The 22,999-nt window shown below is 39.8% G+C and overlaps 1 long non-coding RNA gene across 1 annotated transcript in view; it reads left to right on the plus strand.

Annotated features, from left to right (window-relative positions):
* LOC127569881 (uncharacterized) overlaps positions 1-22,999 on the plus strand; it is a 263,884-nt gene that overhangs the window by 189,096 nt on the left and 51,789 nt on the right. The gene's annotated exons all lie outside the window — the stretch shown is intronic.

The raw sequence follows: 22,999 nt of genomic DNA on the forward strand, positions 1-22,999 counted from the left end.
TGTCTGATTTGTCTTAATATGTCCTTGTATGTTATTAATGAGCTATTCTGTGATCTTCTAATGTGTGGTCTGTTGCACTGAATTTAGCTGCAGACTATGAAGACCATAAGATATAGGAGCAGAAGTAGGCCATTTGGCCCATCGAGTCTGCTCTGCCATTCAGTCATGGCCGATTAATCCAGGCAAATATGAGGTGTGGCACTTTGGGATGTCAAATATAAGAGGAAAGTATATAGTTAATGGCAGAACTCTTAACTGCAGTGATGTACAGAGGGATCTTGGGGTCCAAGTCTATAGCTCCCTAAAAGTGGCCAGGCAAGGTGGTAAAGAAGGCATATGGCATGCTTGCCTTCATTGGTTGAGGCACTGAGTATAAGAGTGAGGAAGTCATGTTGCAGCCATATAAAACTTTGGTTAGGCCGCACTTGGAGTATTGTGTGCAAATCTGGTCAGGAAGGATGTAGAGGCTTTGGAAAGGGCACAGAAGAGGTTTACCAGGATGTTGCCTGGATTAGAAGTAAGGAGACATTGGACACATTTGGGTTGTTTTCTCTGGAGCGTCGGAGGCTGAGGGACGACCTGAAAAAAGTAAATAAAATTATGAGAGGTATAGATAGGGTAGATACTTAGGGTCTTTTTCCCAGGGTGGGAATGTCAAATACTAGAGGACATTGATTTAAGGTGAGAGGGGGAAAGTTTAAAGGAGATTTATGAGGCAGATTTTTTTTTACATAGTATTCAGTGTCTGGAACATGCAGCTTGGGGAAATGGTGGAAGCAGATACAACAGCAGTGTTTGAGAGGCATTTTCACAGGTACATGAACAGGCAAGGAGTGGAGGTATATAGATCATGTGCAGGCCATTGGCATTTGTTTAAATTGGCATTATGGTTGGCCTAGACATTGTTTGGAGAAAGGCCTGTTCTTGTGCTGTACTTATCCATGTTCTATATTCAGAAACCATATGCAGTTTACATTATCTTGGGCTAACCAATCATTCCATTTCTTGATGAAAAATTCTGCAGTTGCTGTGTACTGAGAGAAGGGGAAAAACGTGTCATATAGTTGAGACTGAGTTAACAGATTAGAGGACCTTCGGAAAGAAATTGCATTGAACCTGAACCGGAAGTCCCAGATGTGAACAGATTCCCAGCTAAGAAAAGAGAAAGTAAATATGCACTCACACAGCAGAGGGGTTTTTCGTTATGGTACATGGTGTAATGTATGAGATTTATGTAATATTGGGTGTGTACCCCTTTAAGAATTATATTAAGTGACCAGCTGGTTACAGTGTACATATTACAACAATGCTCAGAACAGAATGGTCCTGTTTCTAATGGTACTAGATAGACAGTAGAAACACTACTTAGCTCTGCAAGTTCTTTTAGTTAACAGAGCACTTGTTTGGTTTAAGTAATTGGTTATCCTCTACTACCTTAGTTAAAAAATGAGAGAAAAATACTAAGGTACAAAATCTTCATTGTTTTTGGAGAATCTATGACTGTAGCAGAGATTTTTAAAGAAAGATGTGATAAATGCATTCAAAACCATGAAAAGTTTTAATTGAGTAAATAAGGAGGAAGTGTTTCCAGCAGCGGAAGGATCAGTGATTGGAGGATAGAGATTCATGGTAATTAGTGATAAGCCAGTAGTTACCAAGGAAAAGTAATTTTTCCACAGAATATTATTTTGATTTTGAATACATTTTCTGAAAGGGTGTTAGAAACTGATTCAATACTGTATGGATTTCATAAGGGAAATGGTGGATTTTTTAAAGTGAAACTTTTGCAGAAGTATTGGGAATGAACAAGGATCTAGGATTAATTACTTTGCTTATCAAAGAGGTGACATAAACAGAGTGGGGTGAACAGCTTCCTCAATATCTGTTTCTGTGAATGATTCTGTGTATCAATCCTATCAAGTTCCTTTAGTACTTTTCTAGAATTAAACCACATCACAGCCTTTAGAATTCAAGGGAACACAAGAAAAGTTTATGCATCCTCTCTTCATCATTTAACTCTTTAAGTACAAGTATCATTCTGATAGATGATCTCTGCAATGCCTTCAGTACATCCTTCCTGAGATCTTTATCTTGAAGCAATACTCCAGGTGGTTTCATGAAGACTCCTTACAACTGAAGTAAGCTTCCTGCTTTTGGGCTCCAGAATCCTTGAGATGTTGGCTAAAATTCCATTGGCCATTTTGATTTCTTTTTGTAAATGCACACAAACTTTTATGGACCTGTTCAAATAGACATCCAAATCCCTTTACATCTTCACAGTTCTTACTCTGTCTCAACATGGAAAAAATAACATAATTTCCCTTCACTCCTAAGAGGGTTACCTCACTATCAACTGCATCTGGTGATTCTGCCCAGTTATGGAGTCTGTTCATGTTGTTCTGAATTGTTTTCCTTCCATCCCCACAATGTTTGGTGCTTCCTAAGTTAGCATCATTTACAAAGCTAGATTTACAGCTCTCTCATTCTTCATCCTAATTACCGGCATCAATGACAAAAACTGAGGCAGTTGTATAAATCCCTGGTGCATCACTTGTTATATTATTCTGCACTTCCTTTATCCTTATTCTATACCTCTGACTTCCCAACCAACTAACAACCTCAGTCACATGATTACTCAATGTGGGCACTTTAATTTATGTTAATAATTTATTATGTCCCACCTCATCAAATGCTATCTGGGAGTCCCTCTTTCTCCTATCCTATTTATCATTCTCAATAAATTCAGCAAGCTTAGTCAGCCATGGATGTTACTTGTGTTCCCTTTGCTCTGATGATAGGTTCTAATAACTAATCAAAAATTAATATTAAACTGAAAGGTTTGTTATTTTATTGAGTTATACTTCTCCCCTTACTTAAATAATTTGCAGTCAGTTGGATGGGCTGAAGTGTGTCTACTTTAATGCGAGAAGTATCAGGAACAAGGGTGATGAACTTAGAGCATGGGTAAGTACATGGAACTATGATGTGGTGGCCATTACAGAGACTTGGCTGTCACAAGGGCAGGAATGGCTGCTGGATATTCTGGGGTTTAGATGTTTCAAAGGGACAGAGACAGAGGTAAAAGAGGTGGGAGAGTGGCTTTGCTGATCAGGAACAGTGCCACAGCTGTAGAAAGGGAAGACGTCCTGGAGGGATTGTCCACTGAGTCAGTGCGGGTGGAAGTCAGAAACAGGAAGACCCCCAATAGCAGCAGAGACACCAGGGAGCAGATTGGGAGGCAGATTTTGGAGAGGTCCAAAAATAACAGGTTTGTTGTCTTGGGTGATTTCAACTTCCCTAATATTGATAGGCACCTCCTTAGTGTAAAAGGGACAGACAGGGTAGAGTTTGTGAGATGTGTCCAGGAAGGATTCCTGACACAGTATGTGGACAGGCCAACTAGGAAAGGCCATACTGGACCTGGTACTAGACAATGAGCCTGATCAGGTTTCAGATCTCTCAGTGGGAGACCAATTTGGAGACAGTGACCATAACTCCTTGACCTTTTCCATAGCCTTGGAGAGAGATAGGAGCAGACAATATGGGAAAATATTTAATTGGGGGATGGGGAATTATGATGCTATTAGGGAAGAACTTGGGAGCGTAAATTGGGAACAGACATTCTTGGGGAAATGCACAGCAGAAATGTGGAGGTTGTTTAGGGAGTACTTGCATAGGGTTCTGATAGGTTTGTCCCATTGAGGCAGGGTAAGGATTGTAGAGTGAAGGAACCATGGTTGACAGGAGACATAGAATATCTTGTCAAGAGGAAGAAAGAAGCTTACCTAAGGTTTAGAAAGCATAGATCAGACAAGGCTCTGGAGAGTTACAAGGTAGCCAGGAGGGAGCTTAAGAATGGACTTAGGAGAGCTAGAAGGGGGCACGAGAAGGCCTTGCTGAGAAGTATTAAGGAAAACCCCAAGGCATTTTACATGTATGTGAAGAACAGGAGGATGACTAGAATGAGGGTAAGACCAATTAGGGACAAAAGAAGAAAAATGTGCCTGGAGTTGGAAGAGGTAGGGGAGGTCCTTAATGAATACTTTGCTTCTGTATTCACCAGTGAGAGAGACCTTGACGTTTGTGAGGATAGCGTACAACAGGCTGATACGCTAGGGCATGTTGACGTGAAGAAAGAGGATGTGCTGGAACATTTGAAAAACATTAGGATAGATACGTCACCGGGGCCGGACAGAATATATCCAAGGTTATTATGGGAAGTGAGGGAAGAGATTGCTGTGCCTTTGGTGATGATCTTTGCGTCCTCACTGGCCGCAGCTGTAGTGCCAGATGATTGGAGGGTAGCAAATGTTGTTCCTTTGTTTAAGAAAGGGAGTACAGATAACCCAGAGAATTACAGACCAGTGAGTCTTACTTCAGTTGTGGACAAATTACTGGAGAAGATTCTTAGAGACAGGATTTATGGGCATTTAGAGAAGCATACGCTGATTAGGGACAGTCAGATTGGCTTTGTGAGGGGCAGGTCGTGCCTCATGAGCCTGAGTGAATTCTTTGAGGATGTGAAAAAGCACATTGATGAAGGTAGAGCAACGGATGTGGTGTACATGGATTTTAGTAAGGCGTTTGATAAGGTTCCTCATGGAAGGCTCATTCAGAAAGTCAGGAGGCATGGGATCCAGGGAAATTTGGCTGTGTGAATTCAAAATTGGCTCACCCATAGAAGACAGAGGGTACTGGTAGATGGAGCGTATTCTGCCTGGAGGTCGATGACCAGTGGTGTTCTGCAGGGATCTGTTCTGGGACCCCTGCTCTTTGTGATTTTTATAAATGACTTGGATGAGGATGTGGAAGGGTGGGTTAGTAAGTTTGCTGATGATACAAAGGTTGGTGGTGTTGTGGATAGTGCAGAAGGTTGCTGCAGATTACAACAGGACAATGATAGGATGTAGAGCTGGGCTGAGAAGTGGCAGATGGAGTTCAACCCGAAAAAGTGTGAATCATTACACTTTGGGAGATTGAATTTGAAGGCAGAATACAAGATTAATGGCAGGACTCTTTGCAGTGTGGAGGAACAGAGGGATCTTGGGGTCCACGTCCATAGATCCCTCAAGGTTGCCGCACAGGTTGACAGGGTTGTTAAGAAGGCGTATGATGTGTTGGCCTTCATTAGTAGGGGTATTGATTTCAAGAACCGTAAGGTAATGTTGCAGCTCTATAAAACTCTGGTTAGACTATACTTGCAGTATTGTGTTCAGTTCTGGTCACCTCATTATAGGGAGGATGTAGAAGCTTTATAGAAGGTGCAGAGGAGATTTACCAGGATGCTGCCTGGAGAGCATGTCTTATGAGGATAGGCTGAGTGAGCTGGAGCTTTTCTCTTTGTAGCACAGGAGGATGAGAGATGACTTGATAGAGTTGTACAAGATGATAAGAGGTATAGATTGAGTGGACAGTCAGAGACTTTTTCCCAAGGTGAAAATGGCTAACATGTGGGGACATAATTTTAAGGTGATTGGAGGAAGGTACAATGGGGAATGACATAAGTTTTTTTTACACAGAGAGAGGTGGGTGCGTGGAACGCACTGCCTTGAGAGGTTGTGCGGGCAGATACATTAGGGGATTTAAGAGACTCTTAGATAGCCACATGAATGATGGAAAAATGGAGGGTTATGTGGGAGGGAAGGGTTAGATAGATCTTAGAGCAGGATGAGATGTCGGCAGAACATCATGGGCTAAAGGGCCTGTACTGTGCTGTAATGTTCTATGTTCTATGATATGATGGGAGAGTGCCTGCATTTATTCTGTGCCCATCATATCAGCCACTCCACAGGTATTCATGGTGTATGCCAGTATCAGGTCTTAAATTATTTGAATGTGAAAATACTTGTGCAAGGATCAACTGATAGGGTTGGATGAATCAAAGGGGTGAAAGGCATAGGAATTACAAATAGCAAAGTAAAGCAGTTTAACTAAATGGTCTGTAATAATGTTGTGTATTTTATATAATTCTGGATTGTTTTTAATCAGCTAATGTTCAGTATTGTTTGTTAAATGTGGTATTCCAGAAAACTGTTCCAAATATATGAAAAATTTGTTGCATGTTCTATTAATATATGTGAAAGTTAAAATCATCCATAATAACCACATTATTTCATTTAGAGGTTCCCTGATTTCTGCTTCATTTAGAGTCATAGAGTCATAGAGCAATACAGCATGGATACAGACCCTTCGGCCCAACAAGTTCATACCAACCACTGTGCCCACCCAGCTAGTTCCAATTTCCTGCATTCGGCCCATATCCCTCTCAGCCCTGCCCCTCCAGGTGCCTGTCCAAATGCTTCTTAAATGATACCATTGTACCTGCCTCAACTACTCTGGTAGGGGCAGGTACATTCCACATACTGACCACCCTCTGCATGAAAAAGTTGCTCCTCTGGTCCCTTTTCAATATTTCCCCTCTCACCCTAAACCTCTGTCCCCTAGTTTTGGACTCTCCTGTTCTATTTATCAGATCTCTGCCACTATATCACTGCTGCCAGCAGTTCAATAAACGATTTCAACTAAATTCTTGCATTCTTTGCTGTAGCCATTGGCCTAGAAATTCTACGACACGTGTTTTTGTGCATTGATGAGGCATTGCTCAAAGGCCAGCGTGAGTTTGGGGGAAGATAACAACGTTACTATTTCAACTGCACATGAGGGCCAGATCTGAGGCTTGTAGGAACACTCACACACAAAGGCTTTTCCTCTGCAATCTTCCATTTTGGCCAAAGGGAAGATCATGGAGAGACTGGTGGGGAATGAACAGCAGGCAAGAAGGTGATTATCAATGGGGGGTAAGTTATCAGAAGAGGAGAATGGACGGGCAGGGAAGGTGAGAGTGGGCAGGGAAAACCAGGCGGTGTCAAGGGGAAGAGTGATGTTGGGAAGATGATCAGGTGGTGCTGAGGAGATCAGAGGGGTGTTGAGAAATTCATGGAGAGTTCAAGAAGGAGGTAAAAGATTGGGGTCTCACTGGGGGAACATGAGTGAGAGTGAGTCCTGGTGAGAAATCTAAGGAATATTAGAGGACCAATAAGAGGGAGAGGGTTAGAAGGCAGGGTTGAAGGGATGGGCTAACAGTCCAGCTGTGAAGATAAAACAGGAATTCACCTTATGAGTGGTGTAATCTCAAAGATTTTCATTGGTGGCCTTTCTGGCAGAAGTCCAGATAGGGACTAGCCCTCGAAGTAATGCAGGACAGTTAACCCTCCTGCGAAGGCTGCAGAGTAAAAAAAGTCAAGCACATAGCCTCATTGCTTGCTGAATAACATCAATGCTCAGCAACCTTCATGAATGTGTGTCTCATGTACATAGAGGATCTGGACAGAATTTACAGAAGTACACTTTGTGCAGGATCACATTTATTGATTCAAATGAGGTTCTATAAAGTGCAAAAAATATTGTTCTATGCAATAGAATATCAAAGTTATTCTTTACCACTGTCTGATCACCCTTACTGGAATCTTATCTCTCTTTTACTTTAATTGTGTACTTTTCACAAGATTGCTTCCCTCATCCAAATTTTGACATCCCTCCTAAATATTAGTAATGTCAATGTTGCCCATTTTATCACCTGGTCATTTTTAATAGCTACTGCATCATTCACTTTGAGCTGAGGTTGTACTTCAAATGTACTTGTGAGTTTCAGTATTGGCTCAGATGTGGCGTTCTTGCTCTTGAACCAGAAAATCACCTGTGCAGGGTACATTCCAGAAACCACATACATTGCAGTGCTGCATTGATGGAGGAGTCATTCTTCATATGAGGCAACAAATTGAGGCCCCATCAAATGGGTGCAAGAGATCGACTTGAAGAGACACCAATTTTCTGAAAAAATTTATTTCTTAACCAAATTCTTAGCAGATGATGTGTACATTTATTACATCATTGTTTGTGGACTTTGCTCTGCATAATCAAAACAATAGTAAATAAAAAAAACAATAATTAAATAAAATAAAATTTTGCTCTGCATAAATTGGTGGCTGCATTTCTTATGTTCCACAGTGACTACACTAAAATACTTTGTTGCTTGTCAAGAGTATTTGGCACATGATTAGTTTGTGCAAAGCACAATTAATTTGCATATTCATTCTTAGACATATATTTGTATAGAACACTCCGATACAAATAATTGTCCCTGGTTGTTCCATTTGCCCTTCCAATGTTCTATTTCACCCTTCAGCACAACATTTTCTTTGCTGTTGTACATTGCTCTGCAAGTAATTTATTTTAATCTCTCTTATTTTGTTTTGAAGAGGTATTTCTATTTTTTCCTGAACTTTTTCCAGTTCCTTCAATATTTTTGTTATCCTAATGGTTTTTGTACTTTGACCTTTATTCTTATCCTGATTTTTCTTATCTTAACCTATAATTATTTTTACGATTATTTCTGCTTGACCCTCAGCTGTTGCATTGGTTTAAAGTCCTTTTAACACACCCTGTACAGCTTATCCTTTCTACTCGTACCTTGACCCAGATGGTCCAACCATGCAGCTCCTTCCCCCATCCATGAACTGAAACCTATCCTTCCCAAACCTGATGTGTTCATTTATTTTACCACTATTTCCTGATCTGTTTCTTCCTATGTTAATTAGTATATATTTTGAAGAATAATCTAGAGATTACCATCCTCAAATTTTTAAATATAACACTTCACTCGAGATACATCCTTAGCAGGAACTCCCACCCCACCTTCTTTTCTTTCTTATGTTGTTAGGTACATTAAAATATTTAACAAATATGAGCAGAAATAGGCCACTACATGTGTTAATTCTGTTCGTTTCTTCACACATACAATCTGAGAGGAAGGTTTCCATCATTTTCCGTGCTATTTCTTCTTTCAGAAATCCCTGATGCACTCTCAACTTTATCTCTCTTTATTCATCTTTCTGACACAGAAGTTTCAGTTCGTCAGTCACACCACAACCACACAGTTGGTGATTGACAGTTAACTGACTGGCAAGAATTAAGGTTAAATTTCTACTTAGTTTGAAGTTGCAGCACTAATTAACTGTTGTTTGAATGATTTTGTGTTATTATACAAAAGAGGGTAATTGTTCAAATATTCACAGTGCTAAAGCATGGGAGATCAGTAATATCTTATGCACTGCTGGAATCTAAGTGTTGCTGGCAATATCAGCATTCATAGCCTATTTCTCATCAGCTTTGAGAAGGCAGTACTGAGCAGCCTTCTTGACCGCACTAGTCCTTGTCATGATGATGCTCCTATAGTCCCAGATTATGATCTCCAGGAGATACTCCACTGTTAATGTTAGACTGACTCACTGGTTATTACCAATTTTTTCCCTCACATTTTTATGATCAAAGTGTACCATTTGCAATTCTTCGGTTCTCTGACATCAGTCCTTTTTCCAATAAGGCCTGGAAGAAACTATCTTACTCTTTTGATCAACTTAGAGTGCATCCCATCCAGAGTAGATTACACTTCTGCCTTCTGTACATCAAACTTTTAGATAAATTTTGAAACTGTCTTTATTCAATCAATTTTCAACCTTTTCTCTAATTTACTGTGACATTGGCAGGATTCTTTTTTATAATGACAAATGCAAAATACCCATTCAGTACATTAACCAAGCTCTCTACTTCCATTAAAGGATGTTATTTCAATCCTAAAATAGACTCACTGTTTTTCACTACTTATGTGTTTCGAAACTGATTCTAGTGTTCCTTTCAAAGTTGTCCACTAATCTGAAAGTTGGTTTGATTACTGGCACTAAACATGCAATATAGTTATGGCTCACTACTATATGCAACTTCCTGTATATAACTTGCAAAATTCATATCCATTGACTTCAGTGGAACTGATTTTCAGAAGCAGGGCATATCACATAGCTGTTACCATATTACATGATTAGTGTAATGGGCCAAGGATCAATTTCTGGATGCTATACTCTTCTGGTGTCTTCTTGTTTTGTTTCACATGCCCAATATTTATCACAGCTTTCTTGTTATATTTTAATCCAAGTTTTTAATGTGATTCTGGAAGTTCTAGATTTGGATGCCTTTGTTTCCTCCCTTCTGAAAATGTATTTACAGTAGTCTGTCTGTAAACTAGTTCCTCTTTGAACTCTCACTGCTCATTTATTGTTTTATCTGCCAGTCTTTGCTTCTGGTCCCACCCTGGTTTGATCCCTTTTAAGCTCAATGAAAGCAGCAAGTGTTTTCCAGTTGAATATCTTCACTATAATTGTTCCCTGTACTTTTCCACAATACTTCAGGCCAAATTCCTGCCACCTGAGACAATGGAGAAAAAGGAAAAAGGAAAAGATGAAGAGAAGGAGAAGCAGAAACAGCATTAGATACCCATGCTGCCAAGTGCCAGGATGCAGCCACATTAAAACTTTTCATTTGACCCTTCTTCCCTTCTCCAAGTCATCAATAGTCCCGTAGTTCTTATTGTCACTTTCCATAATAGCGACTATGGTCATCTGATGGACATCAGTGATATACATTATCTGTGGTTATCTGATGGACATCTGTGGTATACGTTAACAGTGGTCATCTGATGGACATTTGTGGTATATGTTATCTGTGGTCATCCGATGATGGACATCTGTGGTAAACATTATCTGTGGTCATCCGATGGACATCTGTGGTAAACATTATCTGTAGTCATCTGATGGACATCTGTGGTAAACGTTATCTGTAGTCATCCAATGGACATCTGTGGTACACGTTAACTGTTCTCATCTGATGGACATCTGTGGTATGTTATATACCCCACACCATTTCCCTTTATGTTCAAGGCAATGAAAGGAGAAAATAAACAGAACATGTGATGATCAACTGATCCACATCTTCCACAGTAGCTGAATGTTAATGGGGACACAGAGGGTGGTGTTGAAGACCAATGATTCAGTAATGAACAGCATGCATTTCTCAGTAGGTTCTGTAAACAGAACCATTCAGAATGTTAAAAATGCATTTATGGTCTCACCAATTATGGTCAGATCATTTATTATCATTATACATTACATGAGATAAAGTGTAGTTAAAGATTGAACAACTTGTTTTACCTGTGCCAGCTTCAGCTGTTACTGTACTTTGTTACTCTCAGTCAATAAGGTCATGTGAAAATGTTCATAAAGTTCCACATTTTAATGGATTTATGTCTCCAGTATTTTTTGCTTTTGTTTTAAATTTTAAAATAGGTTTGTTTATAAAGTTAAACTTCAGATAACAGTTGAGATATTGAGGTGCAGGCAGGATAAATTGTAGCAATAGCAACGGATGACCGAATCGAAATGGATTTTGCTGTAACTATGCTAAAGTTACCTTACTCATTATCTTATATTAATGGCTTACGCTTCCCAAGAATAGCTGACTAGTAAAACAAGCTTTATTACATTTTACTGTGATTATCGATGGCAAGAGAAATGGAGTTAAGAACTGGGAAAGAGAGAAAACAAGTTAGTTTAAAATTCCATAGAGGGCGGAAGAAGGTTGGATTGGACAAATGTTATCTCTCTGGTAGGGGGAGGTCAGGGTTGCTGTGGGGAACAAGCCATTGATGAAGTAAACTAATGCATGGGTTAATGAGGGCAGTTGGAGAGAAGTTACACAAACAAAGAATTAAAAATTTAGAGATGGAGGCAATTAGAATGAAAAAACACAAACAAAGGAATTTGGAAGGCTGTAAAATGCAGAGCAATAGGGACAGAGAAGAAGTGAACAAATTTAAAGATGAATGACCTATACCAGTTCTGATAAAGACAGAGAAAGTTACCTGAAGCTCCAGAGTCCAACACTGAGTGTTGAAGAACACAAAGTGCCAGGCGGAAAATGAGGTGCTGCTCCTCAAGCTTATGTTGGGCCTCATTTTAACAGTGCATGAGGCCACAGACAGATAGATCAGAGTGGGAGTGGGATGGAGAATTAAAATGACAGGCAACAGGAAGCTCAGATGCTGCCTGACCTACAGAGCGATTCCAGCAATTTCTGTTTTTATTCCAGAGATCTTGTATTTCTTTTTCATGATGTAATGAAATATTTATTTGAATAAATTTACTGGACTATATATTGAAGTTTGCTGGATAATTTTATGCATTATAAAATGCATTATGCATTTTAGTCCTAGAACAGGGCTAAATCAAGGTTTTATCATCTTTAAGACAGTTGTATCTAATATTAAACAGAATAGATCTTTTTTTTTACTTCACAGATTTAACATCAGATCCAGCACAGCTTGTTCAAGTGTAATGTAGTGCGGTGGAAATAAAGTTCCCTTTACACTGTCTGATAAGTGCAAGATGTTTTGGGTAATGTGTGCAATAGAACGTTGGAGGCTGAAGCCTAAAGATCCTGGCACAGCATTAATATTTTGAGGTCAACTCATTTTCTTCATTTAGAAACAAAAGTCTATCCACCTAATGACCAAGCTAGGTCAGCATTGTCCAATTCAGATAGCCTTTTAGCACAAAATTTCAGAGTGTTCTGAGTAGGGTTCCTGCTCTCCCAATGGTCTCACAGAAATCTGTCAGAAGACTCGAAACAATGAGCTATCAATGAGCTATCAATCCCTAAGATTTGCTGTGAAACAAAGACACTTCTTCCTCAAAAAGCCTATGAGGAGCTGTTGAAATGAGTTGAGACAGCGTGAGACCCACTAAAAGCTCATAGCACAATTGCTTTGCTCATAAGCCTAGATTTTCAAGGCTCACTGATAGCCAAGGCCCAAATCTTTCACCCTTGCATTTTCATCCAGAAGTGCTGTGCAATAGCACAAACCACAAAGGAAATTAGCGGTTAAATCCAGGACAGGAGCCAGAATAGATTTGGGTGGAGGCGGAGATTGGAAGAAAGATAGGGACTGGTCAGGAGATGGGTAGTGCCAGGGACTTGGTCAGTGGTGAGGAGTGACGTTTAATGCCTCAGTCAGGGATCAATCGGATCAGGGGTTGATGCCAAAGCAAGGTAGCAACTGGAGAGTTGAGAGGAGTCAGGGATAAATAAACAAAGCATGCTGCAGATACTCAGCAATTCAGGCAGCAGAAGTGGACGGAGGTACAAAATTATTCCTTCAGGCTGATGATCTGAGTGGGTTTCCAGCCCCAGGCTCAGTTCTGCTCAGGGATCAGCTCCTATAATGTGAATGAAGTAGAATGGAACTGCAGATAATCAGATTCTTCAGATAAGTTACGTATGAGCTCAGATAACTTTGCATTTTCCAAAACATAAAGTTGAGAGAAGTTTCCTCTGTCTGCATGCAACTGCATTCAACATTGCTTGATAAGCTTACATCATCCAAGATAACCTAGTTTAACCCTTTACATTGCTGTATCACTCCAATGTACCTTTCCCAAGGCCAATTTATCTGTCTCAAGGTGTGCCCGGAACTGAACACATTATTGCAAACGGGCTCCAACCAAAGCTCTGAATAACTGAAACATCACTTTAACTGCAATCCCTTTACAATGAAGATATTCATACTATTTGTTGCTTCAGATTCCAGCATCTGCAGTCTCTTGTGTCTCCATACTATTAATCTGATTGTCTTTTCCTACCTGTAAAGTAGTGTGTATGATTTGCAGATGTAAACAAGTTCCTTTGCTTCTCCCCAGATCCCACTATCATTATGAAAATATTCTGAATACTTTAGTTGGATCCAAAGTGGGTCTTTTTCACCATTCCACCTAGCATATGTAAATTATGCTCATTCTGTTACAAACCATCCCTGAGGTCAACTGTATTTGATTCCTTACTCATTTCACCTTTCTTCTCCATCATTACTGTAAGGTTAAATTTATTCTGTGTCAAAGTGCTGTTGGATCGGCAGTTCTGAGGGAGTGCCAAACACTCAGAGGGAGAGTGCCAAGAGAATGTCTCTAGCAAGAGGATTGGGCAGAAATAGGGAGGAGATTCTGTTGTGGAGACACAGGAGACTGCAGATGGTGGAAACTGAAGCAAAAAATAAACTGCTTTAAGATGTTAATGGGTAGAGCAACCACTGTGAAGGCAAAGGGATGGATGATGCTTTGGGTCAAGACCCGACATCAGGACTGTTTGTGCTCTGCTGCCTCACCCTCCAGATGAGCAACTAATTTTGCATGCTTAGAACATTTCAGTATTTCATTAGATATAGCTTGCTAACTTCACCAGAAAAATCAACAAAATGTATGTGAGTGCAATTGAACATAATCAAAACAATATTCCACACTAGTTTGGGTATCACCAAGTGAATTTGGTTAATAATTGCTAAAAAAACCTGTACAAATACATGTTCCAAGGTTCTCGGTCTCCAGTAAACTAAAGAATTGTTTGGATTATGATCTCTTAATGTTGCACTTGGGCTGCATTTTCAGCAATTTCTCTGAAAATTATGTTCCATTGAACAACAATGCATAGCTTGCAACTTAGAATATATAAAATTCCACAGATGCTGATCAATTACACTTAAGATGGTATTAAAGGGAAAAGAAATAAATGTATATAATACTAATTAAATATTTTGGGCCAGTGGTGAAGAGCTGAAGCTACAGAAATCTTCATTATATGATCTCTGACAATCTCTGGAATTCACCTTTCATTGGATCTGGGGGCTACCAGTTTGAATGGATCTCTGGTGTCCAGTAACCTTGATGTCAAAAGTGTTTACATTAAAGGGTCTTCACACACCACAAACCAAGAAGCAGAAAGTATAATATTTAACTAACAATTTAAGTATTTCACAAGAGTATGAAATAAATATTTAAACAATCACATGAGGTAAAAGTGGAAACCAAAATATTGTAAACCTTCATAAAGACAAATATAAATGTTTGTTTTTGCAAAGAATTTTGAAAGAATTATCAGAGGACAACTCCATAAATATAAAATCAGGGCTTTAGGGACAATGCATAATTATAATGTGGTATGCTGTTCAAAAACAAATCCATCTTTGCAATGTGAATAAATTCTTCAGCTTGCTTATTACAGGAATAGTGTGTAGATACCCATAATTTCTATCAATTTGCTGATTTCTGAAGATCACATCGCAGAACAATGCAATGCTGAGATACTTGTGTGGGAGCAGAGGATCTCAGCCAGCAGCTTGTTGACTTATGCAACTATCTACACACGTGCATGTTCAAAATATTGCTCTCAGATTCACAGTGTAATGACAGCAAACATTGACAATTTTGTCATCATACTGCCATAGAATCCAGAGGTCTCTAGTTTTAGGGTGAGACTTAATGCAACTTTCCTTTTAAAGTAGATTCTTACTTTGATGGCATTAGTTCCACAAACAGGATTATTGCAAAGAGATACAGAAAGTGGGAGGCATGGATTAGCAGTTGGAGCCCAGATATAGGAAGCTAATGGCAGTAGTAGCAGCAGGATCAGAAGAACACCTACAGGAAAGTGGCTGATTGAAACAGCGAAAGTGGACAACCATTTTGAACCAATTTTCAGTATGTAGTCATTTCAGGCAATGTCAGAAAGTATTAACCTTGAGAAGGTTGTGGTAAGCCATTTTCACAAACAATGATCCTTTCCAGTGAAGATATTCCCATAGATCTGTTGGATAGGGAGTTCCAGGATTTTTACCCAGTGATAATGAAGCAACAGTGATATATTCAAAGTCAGAATGGGATGCAACTTGGAAGGGAATCTGCAGGTGATGGTGTTCCCACACACCTGGTACCTATGTCCTTCTTGATGGTGAAGTTAGTGATTTGGTAGGTGCAATCAGATTAGCCTAGGTGTGTAACTGTAGTACATGTTTTAAATTGCACACACTGCAGCCTTGTTACACCTGAGGAAAATGTAATGAGCATTTAGGGTGCTAGATGGAGTGCCAATCAAGCAGGTTGCTTTGTCCTCAATAGTGTCTTGAAGATGTAGAGAGGCTTTGGATGACAGGAGGCAAATCACTCCCCTCAGGATGCACAGCCTCTGACTCTGTCCTAAAGCCACAGTATTTATGTGGCTGGTTATGTTAGGTTTCTATTCAATGGTGACTCAAAGGATGGTGAAGGTCATGGTGATGGTAAAGTCATTGAAAGTCATGGATAGGTGGTTAGCCTCTATCTGGAACCCAGGCTAACCTTGGTTAGCCCAATAGACAGGATAGGAGCAGTGACAGTGGTGCAGGAGAGCACCTTGAGCCCAGATTGTCACAATGTCAAGCAGAGAGCAAGATCACAGGGAACCCAAAGGCAGTGCACCAGTACAAGACTGGAGTCAGATGCTTCCTCGGAACCGAACGCAGGCGGTGACCAGAAGGAATCTTGCCTCAGGACTCTGAGGCAGAGTCCCAACATGGAAACAGGATATCCTAGGGTAAACAGCAAAACAAGGACTGCTCTAGAGTTGATGGCTCTAAGCAGCCAGAAGACAAAGTATACCCAAAGATTGACCAATATTCTGGCAACTAGGGCTAGTGAAACCAGGATTCTTATGTTAGTCTCCTGATGGGGCTCAGGTGTGTGTTGTTATGTGATTAGTGGTGCATGGAATCCATGTGCTGCACAACAAGGCACCATCAATGGGGCTGAATGGAGGGCTAGCACTTGGAACCCTGACACAGATGAGAGATGCCCAGGATAGAAACAGCAGCAATGGGTGCAGATGGGCATCTGGCACTTGGGTAAATGATACCCAGGATAATGGCAGTAGCAATGGGGCGAGATAATTTTGAAAAATTCAGAAGTAGGGATGGGGTACATAGGCTTCAAGGCACTCCTTCAATCCGGAGTCGAACCAGTAACCTAAGGTTGACTATATTTCCACTACAGTCCTCTGTTCTACCAGCTGAGCTAGCAAATGAAAGCTGTAAATAACAAGACAAGTTCAGAAATCTGTTTTAAATTTAGGAATGGAGCTAGTCAGTTGCAAGAGGTATCCGTGGAAGAGTACTTTAGTGAGAATGACCACAGTTTTTGCAGTTTTGAAACAGGATAATGATGGACCAGGAGTAAAAATTCTCAGCCAGTGTAATAACAATTACATATGAAAGGACATAAGAACATACAAAATAGAGACAGGACAAGCTATTCAGCTCCTCATGGCTGCTAAAATATCAAGTAAGCTATATGCTCAGTGCCACTTCCTGTACAATCCTATATCCCCCGATCCCCTTAATATCCAAACATGTTATTGTTTTGTTTTGAATATACTCAGTGACACAGTCTCTACAGATCTTTGCGATAGATGATCCCAGAGATTCCTGGATGAAGACATTTCACATAGACAGTCTTTCACCCAGAAAGCAAACTTGTTTAAAGTTGGAGAGGCAGGCTTGGGAGGCTGAGGGCAAAGGACTTGTCTGTGATGGGGGACTGGAAGAGACTGACTGACACAAGTGACGGTTGCACTGGCTGAGAGGCGGATGTGAAAGCCTGTTAATCACTGATAATCTGCTGAAGGAGATGTAAATAGAAAGAGGCAAATGAAAACAGGAAGAAAAAGAAAAAAAATTTAAAAAATCATTGCTGGTATTGTAGTATAAATGCTAGAGAAGCAGACACTACAGCTGCAGAAAATCTGATATAAAAGCAGAGAATGCTGGAGATACTCAACAGCTAGGGAGTATCTGTGGAGAAAGAAGCAAATGTTTGAAGTTGATGACCATCCAACAAAATTGTCCAGTCCTGACACAAACTGGAAAGGCTGGTTATCTGAAATTGCTGAACTTAGTGTTAAGTCCAGAGGGCTTTAATGTGCCACATCAGCAAAACAGACACTATCCCTTGAGCTTATGTTGACCTTCACTGGGACAATGTAACAGGCAAAAATCAGTAAGATCAGAATGGGAGTAGGCTGGAGAATTAAAATGATAGGTAACTGGAAGTTCAGGGTTAACCTTGCAGTCACCCAATCTCTGGTTTCTCCACTGTACAGCACTGAATACTGTTATTAATTCAGAGTGAGTTACTGGAAGGAGCATTTGTATGCCTGGCTAGTGGGAAGGGAAGAGGTAATAGGGCAGGTGTTAAAAGAGAAAGTGTTGTGAGAAAGAAAGTGGGTGTTGTCAAAGATGCAAGAGTGACTCAGAGCATTGTGGAAGGTACAGTCCCTTTGGAATTCTGAAAGGAGATAGGAGGACTGGAGGCATTTGGTGATGGAGTCGTAGAATCATATAGCATGGGAACAGGCCCTTCAGCCCAACTGGTCCATGTTGACCAAGATTCTAGGCTAGTCCCATTTTCTCTCATCTGGCCCATAACCCTCTAAATCTTTCCTGTACCCGTCTAAGCACCTTTTAAATGTTGTTAATGTACCTGCCTCAACCACTTCCTCTGGCAGCTCATTCCATATATTGACCACCCTCTGAGTGAAAAGTTGCCTCTCAGGTTCTTATTAAATCTCTCTCCTCTCACCTTAATCTAGTTCTTGTTTCCCCAACCCTGGGAAAATGACTGTGCACATTGACCCTATCTATGCCCCTCATGATTTTATACACCTCTATAAGATCACCTCTCATTCTCCTACATGCCAATGAAAAAAGTCCCAACCTGTTCACTCTCTCTCCATAACTTAGTTCCTTGAGTCCTGGCTATATCCTTCTAAATATCCTCTGCATTCTTTCTGGATTAATGACATCTTTCCTATAGCAAGGTGACCAAAACTGAACATAATATTCCAAATGCAGCCTCTTGTACAACTGCAACATAACATCCCAATATATTGAAAAGATTTGCATGGATTTTTTTAATGGGAAGATTGTGACTGATTAACTTGAGTAAAGGGGCAATGAAAGTAGAGCATTTGACATTGTGCAGATTTTAGCGAAGACTTTAAACTGCACACTAATTAGGATAGTGAAAACCTATGGGCTCAATAAGAAAGTAGCAAACTCAATCAAAAATTGACTCTGAAAATCAAAAAACTACAGATGCATGAAATCTGAAATAAAAGCAGAAAACGTTGGAAAAACTCAGCAGGTCAGATAGCATCTGTGGAAATGGAAACATTTCAGATCTGAGACCACTTATCAGAACTGAGAAAGCCTAGGTGGCAGAGAAGGTGGGGCAGGGTGGTGGGTGAAACAAAGGGTATTTCTTTGATAGAGTGATAAAATAAGAATAAGCTTCTTTGTCTATGTGATGTGTTACTAGTGTTATATAATATGTATAATGTTGTATAGTCTGACTATACAGAACAGTAAAGAAAAAAAGGGTGGAAAGCTAAAATAGCTGTTGTTATACAAATGGAAAGAAAGAGGGACTTATCTAAAGTTGGAGAATTCAATATTGAGTCCTGCAAGCTGCAACATGCCCAGATGGAAGATGAGGTTTTGTTCCTTGAACTTGCATTGGGCCCCTTTGTAACAGTGTAGGAGGCCACAGACAGGTCAGATTGGGAGTGGGATGGTGAATTAAAGTGGCAGGCAATTGGAAGCTCAGGGTCTCTCCTGCAGACTGAGTGCAGGTGCTCTGCAAAACAATCACCCTGTGTTTGGTTTCTTTAGTGTAGAGGGGGCCATGTTGGGCCAGTGGAAGTTTGCAAAATATAATGGCTGAAATATGATCTAGTAACTGGAACGCTCTGTATTAGGCCCTTGCATTTAATGTTGCATTATTGATAATTTGGACTTAAAATGATGATGATACAAAAACTGACTGTGCTGTTGATAGTGACGTTGAAGCCTCTGGGCTGCTAGAAGGTATGAATGGACAGGTTATGTGGCCACAGAACTACATTTAGAATTCAACCTGGAGAAATGGGAAGTATTGGAGAGGACTAGTCTAATGGTAGGATATTGAGAAGTGAGAATTGTAGATAAACAGAGGGATCTTGAAGTGTATACCAATTACTGAAAGTCATTGAGTATGTAGTTTTGGTAGTTAAGAAGGTAGTTGAGATACTTTCCTTTTTTGGCTGAAGCACAGCATATAAACACAGAAGTTATCTTGGAACTACATAAAACACCATTTAAGCCACTTCTAAAATACTGTGGACAGTTCTGATTGCCACATTGTAGGAAAGATGTGTGATGTGAGAGAAGATAAGATGATATAGGGGAGATATAACCGGAAGTTACCAGGGCAGACCATTCATTATGAGGAAAGATTTGCTATGCTGCGGATGGTTTCTTCAGAACAATGGAAGCTGAAGGAGTTCTAACTGAAGTACAGAAGATAATGACAGGCCTAAAGAGGGTGAATAGGATTGTCTTGTTTTCCTTCATAGTGGGAAGAATATCTGGGGACATATATTTAAGGCAATCTGTGGAATGATTCAACTGGAATTGAGGAAAGTTCTTTTCACCCAAAGATTGGTGGAGGTCTATAATTTAGTACCTGAAAGGAAGCTGAAGGTGGAGATATTCACAATTGCTTGAGTACTTGTTTTTCTATAAGGCTACAGACTGAGAGTAAAAAATAGGATTAGTCTTAAGACTTCTTTTTTGACTGGCCTTGACATAACTAGCTAATCAATCTTCTGTCCCATGAATTTCTATGATTCCATGATCCAATGATTCCTTTCTAGACAAAACTAGCTGGAAGCAGGTACCCTTGGGAAGTAGTAGAAGGTAGAGCAGGGCAGAAGTTATGAGGAAAATCTGGTGGAACCTTCTATTAGTGGAATAGTTGAAGCTCAGTTGAAATATGTTCATAGAAAAAAATGACAAAATCCCTTTAAGTGAAATTGAGTGTAGAATTTTGGTACAGGGCCACCTAGTGGGTGGTAGGCAGAAGATCATTATGTGAGTGAATTTGGGCCAGATGCAGTCAGTGGCCACTCAAACCTCCCTTTCAACATGTGGAGGGCTGAACGAGCTGCCCCCTAGCACCTGACAGGTATTGATGAAATGGAACAGGCTTCAATAGATGATTTGGCATTGGGCATCATATCCTGAAGCCATGTTCTCTGACAGCTTTTCCTTACTTACTGGTTGCAAAGGGCTTTGCAACAGTTTTTAAAATTCTGATTTTCAGAGACATTTATTAGCAACCCAAACAAATTAAAAAAACTTAAAAGTTTATTTTTTTAAAGAAGTAATTCCTAAAGCATATTACATTAAGAAAAAAATTTAAAATGTTAAAATAAATTAAAACAAAGTTGAATAAAAAGAGAAATTGCCTGCATTTAGCTTTTCCTAAAGGGTCAGCTGTCCTCTTCAAATGTTACTGCTCCTTCACAAAATGCTGAAGGACTGATGCAGTTCAGATCTGTATTACACCATATGAAAATAATGTAGATGCTGGAAATCTGAAATAAAAAATAAGAAAATGCTGGAAACGCTCAGCAGGTCAGCCAGCCTCTGTGGAAAGAGAAATAGTTATGTTTCTGATCTGGGACCCTTCTTCAGAACGATACCCTCTCTCCGACGTCTTTGCTCCATCATTGAGTTCAATGATGGCAGCATATCTTCACAGTGACTTGAACTTCTATGATTGGGAAGCAGAATGATATCCAAAATTAGAAAAGGAAAAAGGACTGTGGGATGCTGAAAATCTGAAATACAAACAAGAATTGTCCATGGTCTCAGTGTTTTGAGCCCTGAAGACTGAAATGCATTATTGTTGGATTTTAAGAGTTTTGTGTTAATTAACCCATTTACTCCTAAATCATAAATGACTAGGTATTGACCTGTGTTAGTAAAAGTGATTTATTCAGAACAAACATGGCCTGACATATTGCTTTGCCTGAGCAATGGTTAATGGAGTGCAGTGTGTATATTTATTTCTCTCTCTTTCTCTAAATCTGTTGAATGGCTCCAAATTCTTGGCAGAATGTCTTTGCACATTTTTTCCCAGGATACCCTTTTTGGATAGTTCTGTATTGTGTGATTGTGAAACTACAATTGACCCAATCACAGACTCATCCTATATTTTCATTATTCAGTTTCAGGGTGCCAAATCCACATTCCTTGACTGGCCAGATCACTCATGGCCAAAACATCTGTTTTTCTCTCTCTTTATTAGCATTCCAAAAGCAACTAAATGAACATAGCCTTGGTGAAGGCACAGGTCACAAGCAAGTTTGTCTCTAAGTATTCTTGGCCGTTAGCCTGTGAAAGATAGACACATAGATACAAACTTGATAGAAACACATGGTGTGTGCTAGCTTGCCAGAAGCTGTTCTCTGCCTATATTCATGCCTCCTAGGATTCCACTGACAAATTTATTATTGGGAATCCTTAATAGAATATAGCTTCCTGATCTGCTGAGAGTGTAATTTGATGAGGGCAGCCCCAGCACCTCTGTTACACTTTGCTACTTTGCAGCTGTCTACAGAGAGCATATCACAACAGTGTTAAAATACAATCATACATCAGAAAAAGGGGGAAAAAAATACACAAATGATGGCTAAGCAAAAGTGATTACACCAAAGTTTACAGGGTAAGTCCTGTAACCTTACGTAGGTAATAACTAAAAAGGTTAAGAAGTTGAATAAAGGTTTGCCAGGATCTCACACCAAATCAAAAGTTGCGATGCTGCTTCTTGATCTTCACTGGGACAGTGTTGAAGATTGAGGACAGAGAGGCCAGAGTGGCAGTGGGAGAATAGACATGATAGGTGATCAGAAGCTTGGGATCGCACTTGTGGCCTGAACAGAGATGCTCCACAAACTAATCACCCCTTCTACTTTTGTTTACCAATATAGAGAAGACCACATCTAGAGCAGCAATCACAGCACAGTAAGTTAAAAGAAGTATAAACAAGTTGTTATTTTGCTGAGCAAGTGTGTTTGGATCCCTTGAAAATGAAAAGAGAGGAGATAAAAGATACAATTTAGAATGATCAGAAATCCATAATTTTTATCAAGTCTCCATGAAGCTAGTTAACCCCAAAAATGTATAAGAGTTTTTGAGAAAATGGAATGACGGCCATGTGGCTGAGTCACCTTTGTTTTAAGTAAAGCTGGATAAATGACACAATATGTCGCAAAGTGTCACTGAACCTTTGTTCAGTCAGGTAAACAACAATGATGCAGTTTATTGTTAGAAGCTTTTGTAATGGAATTTCGATGTAACCGGATCAAAATATTGATCATTCTTTCAGAGAACACTACACTTTTCAATAATCAAACCTCAAAGCAAACCTCT

The sequence above is a fragment of the Pristis pectinata genome, chromosome 4, assembly GCF_009764475.1.
Source record: "Pristis pectinata isolate sPriPec2 chromosome 4, sPriPec2.1.pri, whole genome shotgun sequence".
Taxonomy (NCBI): Eukaryota; Metazoa; Chordata; class Chondrichthyes; order Rhinopristiformes; family Pristidae; genus Pristis; species Pristis pectinata.